The sequence below is a fragment of the Entelurus aequoreus genome, linkage group LG26 (genome assembly GCF_033978785.1).
Source record: "Entelurus aequoreus isolate RoL-2023_Sb linkage group LG26, RoL_Eaeq_v1.1, whole genome shotgun sequence".
Taxonomy (NCBI): domain Eukaryota; kingdom Metazoa; phylum Chordata; class Actinopteri; order Syngnathiformes; family Syngnathidae; genus Entelurus; species Entelurus aequoreus.
The window spans coordinates 23,082,357-23,090,985 of record NC_084756.1 but is presented as its reverse complement, the minus strand read 5'-3'; the positions used below and the strand labels follow the sequence as shown (position 1 = coordinate 23,090,985).

General features: G+C 39.3%; 1 long non-coding RNA gene across 2 annotated transcripts; it reads right to left on the bottom strand.

Moving 5' to 3' along the window:
• Positions 1–609: 609 nt before the first annotated feature.
• Positions 610–8,145, bottom strand: LOC133643041 (uncharacterized). 2 transcript variants are annotated; one of them, XR_009824643.1, is made up of 3 exons: positions 8,087–8,145; positions 3,643–3,767; positions 610–935 (listed from the first exon to the last, which is right to left on the bottom strand). It is a non-coding gene; the product is annotated as an uncharacterized LOC133643041 (long non-coding RNA). The 2 variants fall into 2 exon arrangements; XR_009824642.1 differs by having other exon boundaries at positions 610–915.
• Positions 8,146–8,629: the final 484 nt, after the last annotated feature.

Here is an 8,629-nt window from a genome sequence, read left to right as displayed (position 1 = left end):
TATTATGCAACTTTTCTTAACTTCTGGTACCTGCTGATCTGTACTTGGGATCTGCATGAGTCCTGAAAAATTGTGTGTCCGCCTTTGTAGTTAATAAGCTTCTTCTTTTTCTCTATCTTCTTGTTATGTGACATTCATCCTCCGCTGTTGCCATTTCTAATATAAAGTAGTGTCAAGTTCTCACTTATATCTGTCAGTAAACTTGCCATGAAAGCGCTAAAACATACCGGTGTAGTGAGTTTACATTATTCACCCAAGGAAGTTTAGTTATTAGAGAGTTCCGGTTGAACGGTTTTTCACGGGACACATTTCCGGTGTGGTTGTTTCCGGATGAGGAGATGCTGCTCCATTATTGATTTGATTTTATTTCGTGTAGACCGCAATATGACTCAAGTAAACAACACCAACATTGTATATGCTCCATTGAAAATATAGAACATTACACACGGCGCTCAAAAATCTATCAAAACATTTTAGTAGGACTTTGGTCAGCTATGAAACTGCACCGCTTGATGGATTGTACTGTGCTTCAACATAGGAGTATTATTATGGTGTGTGTATAAGGTAAGACATATTTTCTGGTGTTTTGTTTTGCAATATTATGCAAAAGAAACTTTTCTTACCTTCTGGTACCTGAAAATTTGTGCAGGTCCGCCTTTGTAGTCCGTGCCGACACCGTAGTCGATAAGCTTCTTCTTTTTCTCCACCTTCTTGTTATGGGACATCCATCCTCTGCTGTTGCCATTTCTAATAAAAAGCAGTGTAAAGTTATTACTTATTTCAGTCAGTAAACTCGCCATGAAAGCCCTAAAACATACCGGTGTAGTGAGTTACCATTATTCACCCAAGGAACTTTAGTTATTAGAGTTCTGGTCGGACGGTTTTTCACGGGACACATTTCTGGTGTTGTTGTTTCTGGATGAGCAGATGCTGCTCTGTTATTGATTGAAGTAAAGTCTGAATGTCATTAAAACAGTTAGCTCCATCTTTTGACACTTCACAACAAAGATGACGGGGAGAAGACGCTGCCGAAGGTGAGCCACGTAAATAAGACCGCCCACAAAACGGCGCACCCGGAAGCGGCTTGAAGATGATGTGTAAAACATCATCTATGCAACATTTTGAGCAAAGAACCACCATTACATGTTATGTAGACCCCAAGGAAGTCTTTTACATTTAGAAAAAAATATATATATTATGACTCCTTTAATGCGCCTTATAATCCGGTGCGCCTTATATATGAAAAAAAGATCAAAAATAGACCATTCATCGGCAGTGCTCCTTATAATCCGGTGTGCCCTATGGTCCGGAAAATACGGTTATGCTTTATATCAATATTTGTGAGGATGTTTACCAATTTATCTAGGCCAGAGGTGTCAAACTCATTTTAGATCGGGGGCCACATTGAGAAAAATCTACTCCCAAGTGGGCCGGACTGGTAAAATCACGGCACGATAACTTAAAAATAAAGACAACTTCAGATTGTTTTCTTTGTTTAAAAATAGAATTTCTCAAAAATAAACAAATCATGTTGTTTTTTTACACTTACATGTTGCAGTTAATAGTGTTCTACCTTTAATTGTCGTTATTTATACTTTCTGAATAAATGACGTGATAATGTTCATCAGTCAACTCATTGGTGTTCATTTTCAATCTAACAAGATTAAAAAAAAAATATCAAAATCAAATTACAGGATGTTATTTATGCAGTTTGCTAATTTTCTTCGACTGTTGCACTAACATCATGTGTTTTATTTTTTTTGTACATACTGTATGTAGCATCATCTACAAAGATACAAAGAATTGCCATTGCCACATCTAGTGGACACATTCAAAACAGCAGTTTCTTTCATACAAAAATTTCAGCTCATTTGTATACTTAGCAAATTCATCCGGATAGAACCTGTTCACGGGCCTGATCCGTTTCATCCCAGCGATCGTATTTGTCACGTTTCATGTGTCAGGTAAAGCGCAATGAATGACTCCGCTTCCTAGTGTAAGAGTGAGCTTTTAGAAGTGTGCCATGACAGCAGACTCTCTAATCGGTGATTAAAACAGCTGAAAAAAAATCAAGTCTTCCAGAGATGGGCACAGTCTACACTACCTGCTGTCTGAGGCGAGTGCACAGCATCCTGCGTGACCAACAACACCCTGCTCCTCACCTGCGGCCCTCAGGTAGAAGGAACAGGTCTATACGTGCCAGGACAACTTGCCAACAGCTCGTCTGTATCCTCAGGCAGTGACCCTCTCTCACATCCCACCCATGAACTGCAACGTCTAATTATCACTTCTATTGATCTGCCCTTTATACTGTACACTGCATCCGGAAAGTATTCACAGCGCTTCATTTTTTGCCACATTTTGCTATGTTACAGCCTTATTCTAAAATGGTATCAATTCATTTTCGTCCTCAAAACTCTGCGTTTCTGGGTGTTGTTGATAAATGCAACAACACCCAGAAACGCCGCTGGCTTCGCTCGGCCCGAGCTCATCTAAGATGGACTGATTGGTTGGAATCTGCGCTTTTGCATGATATACTAGTTACTACGGTAATCTTCTCAGAAAGCACGTAGTCTCAAAGTTGTATTTGTGTTGGTACTGCATCAAAAAGCGACATCAGTGTGTAAAGGATATCACCACATGGACTCAGGAACACTTCAGAAAACCACTGTCAGTAACTACAGTTCGTCGCTACATCTGTAAGTGCAAGTTAAAACTCCACAATGCAAAGCGAATGCCATTTATCAACAACACCCAGAAACGCCGCCGGCTTCGCTCGGCCCGAGCTCATCTAAGATGTACTGATGCAAACTGGAAAAGTGTTCTGTGGTCTGACAAGTCCACATTTCAAATTGTTTTTGGAAACTGTGGACGTCGTGTCCTCCGGTCCAAAGAGGAAAAGAACCATCCGGATTGTTCTAGGCGCAAAGTTGAAAACCCAGCGTCTGTAATTGTATGGAAAACTTGTTTTGTTTTGTTTTTAATGTATGTTTTTATTGTTTTGTTTTTTAATGCTTTATATTCTGTTTTTATATGTTTAAATGGATCTGAAGGTCTGCAATAAAGATTGATGATATGGGGGTGTATTAGTGGGTAACTTACACGTTTGTGAAGGCACCATTAATGCTGAAAGGTACATACAGGTTTTGGAGCAACAAAAGTTGCCATCCAAGCGACGTCTTTTTCATGGCCGCCCCTGCTTATTTCAGTAAGATATCGCCGAGCCACATTCTGCACGTGTTACAACAGCGTGGCTTCGTAGTAAAAGAGTGCGGGTACTAGACTGGCCTGCCTGTAGTACGAACTGTGCTCTGTAAATAAACTCGCCTTGCCGACCGTTTTCTGTCGTGGACAACGACAATTTCAATAAACTACAAGTTAAAAAAAAGGCATGAACATTTCCCTCTTTTGGGTATTGAAAAAATGTATCGAACGGCGCCGCTCAAGTACCGATCCATACCAGACTGTGAATTTTGTGCATCGTTCGTGGCACCCTTTGTGTTTACGCGTTTCATGGGTCAGGATTGCACCACCTAACGCATTTTTGATACATGGTTACTATGCAGTGTGTGTGTTATTCACTATGACAATGACAATAAATGCATTGAACTGAATACAAATCATGTTAGAGTAAATTAATACTTCTCTGATTTGAGGGCGAAGGCTTGTTCATGTGTCCTGTGATGAACTGGCGGCCAGTCTAGGGTGTAGGCCGGGGGTCAGCAACCCGCGTCTCTTTAGCACCGCCCTCGTGGCTCCCTGGACCTCTTTCAGAGATGTGTGAAGATGGAAAAAGATGAAGAACATTTTTATTTGAATATATTTTCTGTAGGAGAACAAACATGACACAAACCTTCCTAATTGTTAGAAGTCCCACTGTTTATGTTAAACATGCTTCACTGATGAGAGGATTTAGCAAACACTGTTTTGTCCTACTAATTTCAGCGATCCTTGAACTCATTGTTGTTTGTTTACATGTACATCTTTCTCCGACGCTGCCACAGAAAGACGTGTTTTATGCCACTTCTTCTTTGTCTCATTTTGTCCACCAAACGTTCTACGCTGTGCGCGAATGCACAAAAGGTGAGCTTTGTTGATGTTATTGACTTGTTGGAGTGCTAATCGGGCATGTTTGGTCAGAGCATGACTGCAAGCTAATCAATGCTAACATGCTATTTAAGCTAGCTGTATGTACATATTGCATCATTATGACTCGTTTTTAGGAATATTTGAGCTCATTTAATTTCCTTTACTTATGTCCTCTGTGCATTTCATTTATATTTGCATGTCTCATGACACATTATCTGTACGTAATATTGGCTGCATTTCTGATAGTTGTTTGTGCGCCATGTTGTTCCAGACCACAGCAAACGTTACCCAGCTTGTAAAGATTGTAATAAATCCATTAGAAGACAGCCTGCCTTTTCCTTTAACTTGGACACACACATTTATACCTTTGACCCTTATGAGCCAGTCATTTCCAGAAGTTATCTCATCATGTGAGAAGCCTCCATTTAAATAACATATTATTCTTTTATCTTAATAGATTAAAAATGAACACCAATGAGTTGACTGATGAACATTATCACATCATTTCATCAGAAAGTATACATATCGACAAATAAAGGTAGAATACTATTAACCGCAACATGTAAGTGTAAAAAAAAAAACAACAACATTATGATTTGTACATTTTCAGAATGTGCTTGCTCTATTTTTAACAAAGAAAAAAACAAACAATCTGAAGTTGTCTTTATTTTTAAGTTATCGTGCCTTGATTTTACCAGTCCGGCCCACTTGGGAGTAGATTTTTGTCCATGTGGCCCCCGATCTAAAATGAGTTTGACACCTCTACATTAGAACTTACGAATAATGGATTGGTAGGTTCATCGTAGCCAGCCTTGTGTATTATTCTAATGACCCTTTTTTCAAGTTGAATTATTGAGCCTGTGTTTGTTCTATAAACATTTCCCCAAAGTTCAACACAGTATGTTAGATATGGAAAAATAAAAGAATAATATAACTACAGCTGCAGCTATCGAATATTTTAGTAATCGAGTATTCTATCGAATATCCCGATCGATTAATCGAATAAATCATCATTTTGTTTAATTATACACGTTAAGATGTGCCCTCAATTATTGTGGTTGGCCTAATCGTCTTATTTCCTAAACGCCTGTTTTCATTATTGAAGGCTGACACGCACAGCTAAAAATGTGTATGTGCTAATAAAAACAGGTGCGCTCACAGCCCTATGTGCTGTGTGGTGTGACCGCATAAACAAAGTTCTTGTCTCTCGTGCGTTTTTGATGATTATCATACGGTGCCGTTTAAACGTTTTCTAAACTGGAGCGTACTTAAAAGAGCGGTGTCGTGCAGTGCAAGGGGGGGATGATCTGTGACGTAAACACGCTGTGCAACACCTAAACAGTCTGTGCGAAACGTGAGCTTTGACTACTGTTTAGTGAACCAGGCAAAATGCCGTAAAAAAATATATATACGACACCTCGAGGCAGCAACAATTCCTCGAATGTATTTTGTAATCGAATTACTCAAGGAATCATGTGCAGATATTTCTTATTCAGCATGTGTCTTACTTTATACAAAGAATAGCAATGGATTTGGATGTTTTTAGAATAGAATAGAAAGTACTTTATTGATCCCTCGGGGAAATTCAGCACCACAGTTCGCTCACAATAAAAATAAACACTAAGGTATTTTTTACATGTGAATAATATAAATACAGTCTATTATACAGCATTATTCACTTGTGAATAATATAAATACAGTCTATTATACACAGTGTTGGGTTAGTTACTGAAAACCAGTAACTAGTTACAGTTACTAGTTACTTTATTTCAAAAGCAACTCAGTTACTAACTCAGTTACTTACACCAAAAAGTAATGCGTTATTGTGAAAAGTAACTATTTAGTTACTTGTTTTTTTCTTCTTCTTTTTTTAAAGCTACCATTAATGCCCTTTAAGCCTTCATTTAAGTACTGTTATTGCACTGGAGAATAATACAATCTGTTGATCAGCGCTAGGAATTTTCAAAATGGGGTCCCAGGGACCCCATCAAGTCATAAAAATGGGGTCCTACAGTACATTTTTGGGGTCCCACTTTTTGGTAAGCGTTTTGACAACAAAAAAGATAAACGTATGCATTATCCTGTTATATCTCACATTATAATAATAATACCTGGGATTTATATAGCGCTTTTCTAAGTACCCAAAGTCGCTTTACATGTTTAAAAACCCGTCATTCATTCACACCTGGTGGTGGTAAGCTACTTTCGTAGCCACAGCTGCCCTGGGGTAGACTGACGGAAGCGTGGCTGCCAATTTGCGCCTACGGCCCCTCCGACCACCACCTATCATTCATTCAACATTCATTCACCGGTGTGAGCGGCACATTATATATTGTGTTTTGGAAAAAGGTTGTCATAAACGTTACTTAATTCATAAAAAAAAATAAATAAAGAAAACAAATTTGTATACATATAATGTATTCAGTTATAAACATTCATTCACTTTCTTCTTTCCTTCATGGATCTAAACTTTACCGCTGCTGGTAGTTTTTTCTATGTTTTTATTGAATAAGTTGTAGGTGTATTTATTTCAGTATAAAAGTGTAAAAAGTGTTTTGCTTGGGTCATGAAATGATGATAATGGTGTGCCAGGGCATACAAACATTTTATATTTAACGCTTAAATCTCTGGAGTCTACATCAACTTCAGATCTATCCCTCATTTCAAAATGTTTTAGTTATGTTGTTTTTTTGTCTGTTTGTTTTCCGCCCTTTTTTGTCAAACAAAACTATGTTTTTAATGGCAAACACACAAAATATGCAAAATCTTCCACCAAAAATATTTTTCAAAGTGGAATATTGGATGTGAAGTAATGGGAACCTTGGATAGGTCAATAATTCATAATAACATTGATTTTGATTCAATATTATGTTTTGAGCAATGACAGTTTGAAATAAATTGATTAATGTGGACCCCGATTTAAACAAGTTGAAAAACTTATTGGGGTGTTACCATTTAGTGGTCAATTGTACGGAATATGTACTGTACTGTGCAATCTATTAATAAAAGTCTCAATCAATCAATCCACTCCCTCGCTCTCTCTGTCCCTCCCTCACGAATGCTGCTGCGTGTGCACAATTAGTTTGGTTTTTAACCCCATCTTAACCCTGAACGTACATTGAAAATATACGCAACCCTGCCGGACATTTGAGGCATTTAAGAAACTCCGCCCGGACAGCCCCGCAAAAGAAGACACATGGTCAGTCTAGAATATCTCCATGTTAAGAAACTCGGCTTCAGCTCCACCATGATGTCTTGTAAGTAAACACAGACACGCCCCCCCGGCCCCCACCCCTCTCCACACCCACACACAGACACACACACACACACAGACACACACACACACACACACACACACACACACACACACACACACACACACACACAGCGCCTCTTCTCTTGTCCCCGTTGTGACACAGGAAGAATTAAGTTAAGTTCAAGTTCAAGTACCAATGATTGTCACACACACACACTAGGTGTGGTGAAATTTGTCCTCTGCATTTGACCCATCCCCTTGGGGAGCAGTGGGCAGCAGCGGCGCCGCGCCCGGGAATCATTCAGAAGGACGACACTGCAACTCTCCAATAAAACACACTCAGATCTTCTGTTTTTAGCCGATACTACATAAGAAATGACATCAAATAACGCAGTAACGCATCATGTAGTAACGGTAACTGAGTTACTGAATATAAAAAATAACGCGTTAAACTACTAGTTACTTTGTAACGCGTTAGTCCCAACACTGATTATACAGCATTATTCACATGTCAATAACATAAATACAGTCTATTATACAGCATCATTGACATTTGAATAATATAAATACATTTAAGCACAGTTAAGTACTGTTTTCCCTTTAACATCACAAATGAGTTTGACATTTGAAGTTAATTGCTGACATGAATGGACTTTTCCAGCATATTATGTGTGTATGACTTTCACCTGTGTAATAGAATGACTTCATGCAACTTTTCTCGGAGGACAATTGAACACTCACCTACCGAAAATGCAAACTTCGTCGCTGCTCGGTGACCTTCGTCTAGCGGCGGAATGTCTCTCTCGTCGTGTTGATCTAAATGAGAAGGAATGAATGACATTGGAACAAATAACAGCGCTGACATGATAGGAGGCGTGTTAGCTAGCAACCTGTTATATTCTGATGACGTGCTAGCGTCACTTCCGCTGGGACGAGACCAGAGCGGTTACAAAACGTGACTTTCATTTATAATAATTGAATGGTGTGTGTTCAAATAACCCTCCTCGGCCTTATAATTGTTACAAGTCGCGCTGTTGACATCTTTTCTTGGGAAATGGAGTCGACTCCAGGGGGTCTTTCCGCGGGCTCTGCCATTTTGAAATATGACGTCACGACGCGACGTCATCACCACCCGGAAAGTGTGGATCTTCTTCTTCTTTTGTTTTTATAGCTGGTTGGCAAGCAACCTTCTGGTGTGCATTACCGCCACCTACTGACATGGAGTGTGGACCACTTCTAGAGATCACCTTAGCACAGACCTGGGCAGATGAACGTCCGGGGGCC